A 10,135-nucleotide genomic window follows, 5' to 3' on the forward strand; every position below is an offset into this window, starting at 1 on the left:
ATTCATTTACAGGATTTAAATGTATGGATAGATAGATTATACATCTGCATGGTTTTTCCCCTATACCTAGATAATTTCCTATTTTACTATAAACTTTCCCATAAAACCATTTTAATTTCTACATTAGAGTCCATTAATTACAGATTTGTCACAGGTTATACATATCTGTGGTAGGTTGACTTCCCTGGGAAGCACACTCAACTCAGCGTAGGGTGCAAAGATTTAGGAATGAGTGCCCTTGGAGTAAACACTGCAGGGAGGGAGAGGAAGAAGGCAGGACTGAGCAGAGAAAAGTCAGGCTATGGTGCCAGCCCCACAGCAAGCTTGGGCAACCCCACCATGAGTTCTGGCGCTAACATTTGCCCCATGTTTGGCCTTTATACCCCAAATTTTATGTCATGGTATGTGGGCTGTCTTGACAAGGGTGTGTGACCTTCAGCAAGGTGGCTTCTGCAGCCACCTGGAGTCCATCCGATGAAAGCACTGTCACTTGACAACTCTCCCAGGAGCTAGGGCAACAAGTCCTTCCGCGCAGGGATATTTGGACAGTGGATCACCATGTCCACCACAACATTCTATTTAATATAACTTTTCATTTTTGTATTTTTATATTCTTACCAATTTCCTTTATTAAAAACACTCCGTACATATTTTTAAACATGCATTTAGGATTATTTCCTAAATTTATATTCTCAAAACCAGAATTGCTGGGTTAAAATATTTTAACCATTTTAAGGTTCTTGAAACACATGATAATTGCCCTCAAATAGATGTTCCAGTTTGCACTCAAGCCACTGGTATACAAGAGCTGCCCATGTTCCAGGTTTTCCAGCTTTGGATATTTTAATCTAAAAGTGATCATCTGACACTAGTTAACACATTAGCTCTTTCAAAATTTTCTTTCTATAGATTATCAGTGAATTTTAACATTAATTTATGTTTCTTCAATCAATAATATAACCTCTGTTGCAAACTGCCAATTCACTCTCTGCTCATTTTCTTAAGGGAGTATAGTATTTCACCATCAAGGATAGAACTTTTTTAGTTTTTATTAGATTCCAGTTAGTTGACATAGTGTAATATTAGTTTCAGGTGTACAATATAGTGGTTCAACACTTCCATGCAACACCTAGTGCTCATCACAAGTAGACTCCCTCATCCCCATCACTTATTTCACCCATCCCGCCATCCCTCTCCCCCCTGGTAATCATCAGTTTGTTCTCTATACGTAAGAGTCTGTTTCTTGGTTTGCCTCTCTTTTTTTTCTTTTGCTCCTTTGTGTTGTTTCTTAAATTCCACATATGAATGAAATCATATGGTATTTGTTTTTCTCTGACCGACTTATTTTGCTTAGCATAATCCTATCTCCATCCATGTCATTGCAAATGCCATCATCATGGATAGAAATTAAAAGGGTTCACTCATAAAAATACCCTAGTTCCAAAACTTGAAACTAGTTAATTCAATATCATCAATTTTTCTTCTCTTTTAGTCAGGCTACTTCATTCGTTCATTTATATACTTTGATACTATATTTTTCTATCTTCCCTTTTAGCTGGCAAATCGGAGGGGGAGAAAAGTATGATGCAAAATAGCTTCATGTACAGTATAGTACAAGAGCATAAACCACAGAAAAAGCCTTGGGGAGATGCTCAAGGAAATTTATGGAAATACACTGATTTGATAGATGAATAAAAACATAAATAGATACTGTCTAACAATAAGTATTTGGCAGTAGCTAAAATATAACCTCAAGAATTAAATGATTTTCTTTTAAAATATAGGAGCAATTTTGGGCTTGTTATTAACTGACACACTGTGCTTTAGAAATCAAGAATAAAAAGGCATTAGTAGATATTTATTTTCTCCCTGTAAGCTTTTCGTGACTTATTTTGCCACAAGAGCCTATTTGCATGGGCCCTCTACATTTTAATTCAATCAGTTGCAAATTAATTTTCTAGGGAACAAAAAGTACTCCTGAGAGATGTTGTATGATTTCCATATTGCTTTTATTTTCATCTTTAGGTTTAAAAAAGAAAACAAAGTTAATGAAGTTGTTAGTAATAATCTTCCTTTCATATAATTTTTTAGATCCAATTATGCATTTTTAGTTGTTGCTTTTTTTATAGTTAAGGTTCACTGCTATTCAAATGAGCATCCACCAGAAAACCAATGTATTAAACATGACATACATAAATGGGTGTGAAAAACGCTAGGAATCAAAGAGAACTGTAAGCAGTCTCTGTATGTATTATGATTTATAAATATTAAATGGGACCCAGGCATTCTTTCTATTGGTGTCCTGGGCTTTGTCTTTCCTCCATTATCTATACTTCCCACCAGAAGTTAAATTTTCCTCTTTATTGATTTTTCACAAAGGAATTCTTTCCAACCATATGTCACTTAATTACAGGGTTACTGCATGCAACTAAAAAGGTGCTGATTACAAAAGGACTAAAATACTTAGCAAAGAAGGGACCCAGTTTACATAGGCTTTGCAGATTATCAAGGTCTTACTGAGCTCTCACCTTCTTGTCAATGCTATACATTTGTCAATGATTCAGAATCCATCTACATAGAGCGCAGCTAAAAATGGGAATTCAGGGGGGCGGAGCAAGATGGCGGAGGAGTAGGAGACCTGGATTTCGTCTGGTCTCAGGAATTCAGCTGAATAGTGATCAAACCATTCTGAACACTTACGAACTCAACAGGAGATCGAAGAAGAGAGTAGTAACAACTCTCTGAACAGAGAAGCGACCACTTACTGGAAGGTAGAACGTGCGGAGAAGCGAATTTGAGGCGATATTCAGGAGGACAGACAGCAGGGGAGGGGCCTCCATCGGCCGCTTCTGGCAAGTGATAGAGCCGGAGCACAAAATCAGAACTTTTGGAGGTCGGCTCTGCTGAAGGACGTCGCACCAGTGGCTAAGCTGGGGGTGGAACCTTCGCGGGACAGTGTGGTCTCAGGACCCTTGGGGTCACAGAAAGACTGCAGGTGCCTGAGTGCAGGAGAGCTCTGAGGTATCGGAGCGGGGAAGCCAGGTACAGAGACGGAGCCGAAGTGTGGGCTCTCAGCTCAGGGTTGCCATAAACTATGATCCACGGCACAGTCGGGCCACTGCTGCACCAGCAGGGACCCAACAAGTGGCAGATCCAGGGAGACTCCCCTTCATCCGCCAGGAGGAGTGGCATGGGAGCGCACCACAGGGATCTGCTGGGTTTGGAGACTCGACACCAGGTCGGGTGCCAGAGATACAAACGCTCCATCACAGGCCGGATGAGCATGGAGTACGGCCGGAGACCGGAGACATGGGAGTGACTGCTTTTCACTGGGGACGCACTGAGGAGTGGGGCTCCGAGTTCTCGGCTCCTCCAGGGCGGAGATTGGGAGGCCATCATTTCACTCTTTCTCCAAAGTTGTACCGAGAGCTTGCAGGGAACAAAATTTCCCGAGGGCAAACCCCAGCAGATTGCTTAGCCCGGACCAACAAAGGCGAGGCAATTCCACCTCCGGCAAAGACATTTGGGAACCATGGCAATAGGCCCCTCCCCAAGAAGATCAGCATGAACAGCCAGACAAGACCAAGTTTACCGATGAAGGAGAACGGAAGACCTCCAGCGTTAGGGGAATACTGCACATAGAATTCATGGCTTTTTTACCATGATTCATTAGTTTTACAAAGTTAATTTTTTTAACTGTTTTTTTCTTTGAATTTTTTTCCCTTTTTCAACCAACAACTCATCAATCCCTTTTTTAAAAAAACATTTTTATTTTTCATTTTTAGAGTCATATTCTATCCCTTCATAGTAGTTACTCTTATTTTTGGCATATATACATATAAGTTGTTCTCTCTTTAAAATTTTGAGATACAGTTTCTTCTAACAGATCAAAATATACCCTAAATCACCACTGTATGGCTTTGTTCTAGTCTCCTACCTGATCACATTCTCTCCCTTTTTTTTTTAATCTTCCTCTTTCATTTTTCAAACAACTTATCAATTACTTTTATAAAATCTTTTATACATTTCATCTTTACAGTCATCTTCCATCCCTTCATTGTATCAACCCTTATTTTGTACATATATAAGTCTTTGTTTCTTTAAAATTTTAGGGGGCACTTTCTTCAGACCAAAAGACACCCAAAATCTTGTGTATGGCACTGATCTATGCACTAGCCTGATTATATTTGATCATATTCTGTTTTTTTTGTTTTGTTCTGTTTTTGTTTGTTTTTATCTTTTTCTTTTTCTTTTTTTCTTTTTCTCTTTCTTTTTTCTTTCTTTCCCTTTCTTTTCCCCTGGCTTCAGGTCTTTTCTGATTTGTTTAGAGTATATTTGCTGGGGACGTTGTTAACCTGTTAGCATTGTGTTCTCTCATTCATCTATTCTCCTCTGCACAAAATGACAAGAAGACAAAAATCACCTCAACAAAAGGAACAAGAGGTAGTACCGTCTGCCAGGGACCTACTCAATACGGACATTAGTACGATGTTGGACCTATAGTTCAGAATCATGATTTTATACATCAAAAACTAATGATGTAATGTATGGTGATTAACATAACAATAAAAATTTTAAAAAAAAGAATCATGATTTTAAAGATACTAGCTGGGCTTGAAAAAAGCATGGAAGTTATTAGAGACACCCTTCCTGGAGAAATAAAAGAACTAAAATCAAACCAAAGCAAAATCAAAAAGGCTATTAATGAGGTGCAATAAAAAATGGGGCACTAACTGCTAGGATAAATGAGGCAGAAGAGAGAATCAGCGATGTAGAAGACCAAACGATGGAAAATAAAGAAGCTGAGAAAAAGAGAGATAACTACTGGATCACGAGGGCAGAATTCGAGAGATAAGCAATAACATAAGATGAAACAACATTAAAATAATTGGGATCCCAGAAGAAGAAGAAAGAGAGAGGGGGGCAGAAGTATACTGAAGCAAATAATAGCAGAGACCTTCCCTAATGTGGGGAAGGAAACAGGCATCAATCCAGGAGGCACAGAGAACCCCTCTCAAAATCAATAAAAATAGGTCAATACCCCGACATCTAATAGTAAAACTTACGAGTCTCAGAGACAAAGAGAAAATCTTGAAAGCAGCTCGGGAGAAGAGATATGTAACCTAAATGGTAGAAACATTAGATTGGCATAGGACCTATCCACAGAGACCTGGCAGGCCAGAAAGGATTGGCATGGTATCTTAAGAGCACTAAACGAGAAAAATATGCAGCCAAGAATACTATATCCAGCTAGGCTGTCACTGAAAATAGGAGAGATAAAAAGCTTCCAGGACAAACAAACTCTAAAGGAATTTGCAACATGAAACCAGCCCTCCAAGAAATATTGAAAGGGGTCCTCTAAGCAAAGAGAGAGCCTAAAAGCAGCACAGACCAGAAAGGAACACAGACAATATACAGGAACAGTCACCTTACAGGCAATACAATGACACTAAATTCATATCTTTCAATAGTTACCCTGAATGAAATGGGCTAAATGCCCCAATCAAAAGACACGGGCTATCAGATTGGATTAAAAACAAGACCCATCGATATGCTGTCTGCAAGAGACTCATTTTAGACCCAAAGACACCCAGAGATTGAAAGTGAGGGGGTGGAAAACTATTTACCATGCTAATGGACACCAAAAGAAAGCTGGAGTGGCAATCCTTATATCAGACAAATTCAATTTTAAACCAAAGACTGTAATGAGAAGAGGAAGGACACTATATCCTACTTAAAGGGTCTATCCAACAAGAAGATCTATCAATTGTAAATATTTATGCCCCTAACATGGGAGCAGCCAATTATATAGGCAATTAATAACAAAAGCAAAGAAACACATTGACAACAATACAATAATAGTGGGGGATTTAAGACCCCCCTGACTGAAATGGACAGATCATCTAAGCAAAAGATCAACAAGGAAATAAAGACTTTAAATGAGACACTGGACCTAATGGACTTCACAGACAAATTCAGAACATTCCATCCCAGAGCAACGGAATACACATTCTTCTCTAGTGCCCATGGAACATTCTCCAGAATAGATCACATCCTAGGTCACAAATCAGGTCTCAACCAGTACCAAAAGATTGGGATTATTCCCTGCATATTTTCAGACCAAAATACTTTGAAACTAGAACTCAATCACAAGAGGAAAGTCGGAAAGAACTCAAATACATGGAGGCTAAAGAGCATCCTATTAAAAAATGAATGGGTCAACCAAGAATAGAAGATGAACTTAAAATATTCATGGAAACCAATGAAAATGAAAACACAACTGTTCAAAATCTTTGGGATACAGCAAAGGCAGTCCTAAAGGAAAGTATATAGCAATACAAGCCTTTCTCAAGAAACAAGAAAGGTCTCAAATACACATCCTAACCCTACACCTAAAGGAGCTAGAGAAAAAACAGCAAATAGAGCCTAAACCCAGCAGGAGAAGAGAAATAATAAAGATCAGAGCAGAAATCAATGAAATAGAAAACAAAAGAACAGTGGAACAGATCCACGAAACTAGGAGCTGGTTCTTTGAAAGAATTAACAAGATTATTAAACCCCTGGCCAGCCTTATCGAAAAGAAAAGAGAAATGACCCAAATCAACAAACTCAGGAATGAAGGAGAGATCACAACCAACACCAAAGACATACAAACAATTAGAAGAACATATTATGAACAACTCTATGCCAGCAATTTAGATAACCTGGAAGAAATGGATGCATTCCTAGATATGTATCAACTACCAAATTTGAACCAGGAAGAAATAGAAAACCTGAACAGACCTATAACCACTAAGGAAATTGAAGCAGTCATCCAAAATCTCCCAACAAACAAAAGCCCAGGGCCAGATGGCTTCCCAGGGGAATTCTACCAAACATTTCAAGAAGAATTAATACCTATTCTCCTGAAACTGTTTCAAAAAATAGAAATGGAAGGAAAACTTCCAAACTCATTTCAAGAGGGCACCATTACCTTGATCCCAAAACCAGACAAAGACTCCATCAAAAAGGAGAATTAGAGACCGATATCCTTGATGAACATGGATGCAAAAATTCTCACCAAAATACTAGCCAATAGAATCCAACAGTACATTAAAAGGATTATTCACCACGACCAAGTGGGATTTATCCCTGGGCTGCAAGGTTGTTTCAACTTCCGCAAATCAATCAACGTGATACCATACATTAACAAAAGAAAGAACAAGAATCATATGATCCTCTCAATAGATGCAGAAAAAGCATTTGACAAAGTATAGCATCCTTTCTTGATCAAAACTCTTCAGAGTGTAGAGATAGAGGGTACCTACCTCAATATCATAAAAGCCATCTATGAAAAACCTACAGCGAATATCATTCTCAATGGGGAAAAGCTGAGAGCTTTCCCCCTAAGGTGAGGAACGCGACAGGGATGTCCACTATCACCACTGCTATTCAACATAGTATTAGAAGTCTTAGCCATAGCAATCATACAACAAAAAGATATCAAAGGCATCCAAATTGGCAAGGTGGAAATCAAACTCTCACTCTTTGCAGATGATAGGATACTTTATGTGGAAAACCCAAAGGACTCCACCCCAAAATGGCTAGAACTCATACAGGAATTCAGTAAAGTGGCAGGATATAAAATCAATGCACAGAAATCAGTGGCATTCCTATACATTAACAACAAGACAGAAGAGAGGCAAATTAAGGAGTCGATCCCATTTACAATTGCACCCAAAACCATAAGATACCTAGGAATAAATTTAACCAAAGAGGCAAAGGATCTGTGCTCAGAAAACTATAAAATACTCATGAAAATATTGACGAAGACACAAAAAAATGGAAAAGCGTTCCATGCTCATGGATTGGAAGAATAAACATTGTGAAGATGTCAATGCTACCTAGAGCAATTTATACATTCAATGCAATCCCTGTCAAAATACCATCCACTTTTTTCAAAGAAATGGAACAAATAATCCTAAAATTTGCGTGGAACCAGAAGAGACCCCGAATAGCCAGAGGAATGTTGAAAAAGAAAAGCAAAGCTGGCGGCATCACAATTCCAGACTTCCAGCTCTATTACAAAGCTGTCATCATCAAGACAGTATGGTACTGGCACAAAAACGGACACATAGATCAATGGAACAGAATCGAGAGCCCAGAAATGGACCCTCAACTCTATGGTCAACTCATCTTCGATAAAGCAGGAAAGAATGTCCAATGGAAAAAAGACAGTCTCTTCAACAAATGGTGTTGGGAACATTGGACAGCCACATGCAGGAGAATGAAACTGGACCATTTCCTTACACCACCACAAAAATAGACTCCAAATGGTTGAAAGACCTCAATGTGAGACAGGAGTCCATCCAAATCCTAAAGGAGAACACAGGCAGCAACCTCTTCAACCTCAGCTGCAACAACTTCTTCCTAGAAACATTGCCAAAGGCAAGGGAAGCAAGGACAAAAATGAACTATTGGGATTTCATCAAGATAAAAAGCTTTTGCACAGCAAAAGAAACAGTCCACAAAACCAAAAGACAACTGACAGAATGGGAGAAAATATTTGCAAATGACATATCAGATAAAGGGCTAGTATCCAAAATCTATAAAGAACTTATCAAACTCAACACCCAGAGAACAAATAATCCAATCAAGAAATGGGCAGAAGACATGAACAGACATTTTTCCAAAGAAGACATCCAAATGGCCAACAGACACATGAAAAAGTGCTCCACATCGCTCGGCATCAGGGAAATCCAAATCAAAACCTCAATGAGATTCCACCTCACACCAGTCAGAATGGTTAAAATTAACAAGTCAGGAAACGGCAGATGTTGGTGGGGATGTGGAGAATGGGGAAAACGCCTACACTGTTGGGAATGCAAGCTGGTGCAACCACTCTGGAAAACAGCATGGAGGTTCCTCAAAAAGTTGAAAACAGAGATACCATAGAATCCAGCAATTGCACTACTGGGTATTTACCACAAAGATAGAAATGTAGGGATCCGAAGGGGTACGTGTACCCCAATGTTTATAGCAGCAATGTCCACAATAGCCAATCTGTGGAAAGAGCCAAGATGTCCATCAACAGATGAATGGATAAAGTAGAAGTGGTATATATACACAATGGAATATTATGCAGCCATCCAAATGAATGAAATCTGGCCATTTGCAATGACATGGATGTAACTGGAGGGTGTTATGCTGAGTGAAATAAGTCAATCAGAGAAAGACATGTATCATATGACCTCACTGATACGAGGAATTCTTAATCTCAGGAAACAAACTGAGAGTTGCTGGAGTGGTGGTGGGGTGGGAGGGATGGGGTGGCTGGGTGATAGACACTGGGGAGGGTATGTGCTATGGTGAGCGCTGTGAATTGTGCAAGACTGTTGAATCACAGATCTGTACCTCTGAAACAAATAAAGCAGTATGTGTTAAGAAAAAGAAGAAGAAGAAGAAGAAGATAGCAGGAGGGGAAGAATGAAGGGGAGTAAATCGGAGGGGGAGACCAACCATGAGAGATGATGGACTCTGAAAAACAAACTGAGGGTTCTAGAGGGGAGAGGGATTGGTGGATGGGTTAGCCTGGTGATGGATATTAAAGAGGGCACATTTTCGTGGAGCACTGGGTGTTATGCACGAACAATGAATCATGGAACACTACATGAAAAACTAATGATGTAATGTATGGTGATAAACATAAAAATAAAAATTTTAAAGTAAAATAAAAAAAAATGGGAATTCAGAAGCCATGAGTCTCCAGTCCCTGACAACAATAATTTCAACGAGTTTTTCTTTTTTTGGGGGTGTACTTTCATTTCTATTTATTATTCATTGCTCAAGTAACGTAACTATTATACCACTGGTAAGGAAAGAAGGGTGGTGCAGTCAGTCCTTAGGAAACAGGGAAGTTCTGATACTCCACAACCAGTGCAATGTGATGACTATCACAAGTGGTAGTAAAACAGAAGTCACAGACAAAGATGACAGCAGTATCATCAAAACCAAAAGATTTCAAGGGAATAATACACTGTCTCTCTTTCTCTAAGACATCTGTCCAATTTCTCTGTAGCCTAAGAAATGGAAGCATTTTTCCTAGTTATAAGACACGCTGGTACTGGGATGAAAAGCAGACTTGCTGCCCTATATT

This window comes from Eumetopias jubatus, unplaced genomic scaffold, assembly GCF_037043125.1.
Source record: "Eumetopias jubatus isolate StellerSeaLion01/CBP00866 unplaced genomic scaffold, mEumJub1_p1.0 scaffold_17, whole genome shotgun sequence".
Lineage (NCBI taxonomy): Eukaryota > Metazoa > Chordata > Mammalia > Carnivora > Otariidae > Eumetopias > Eumetopias jubatus.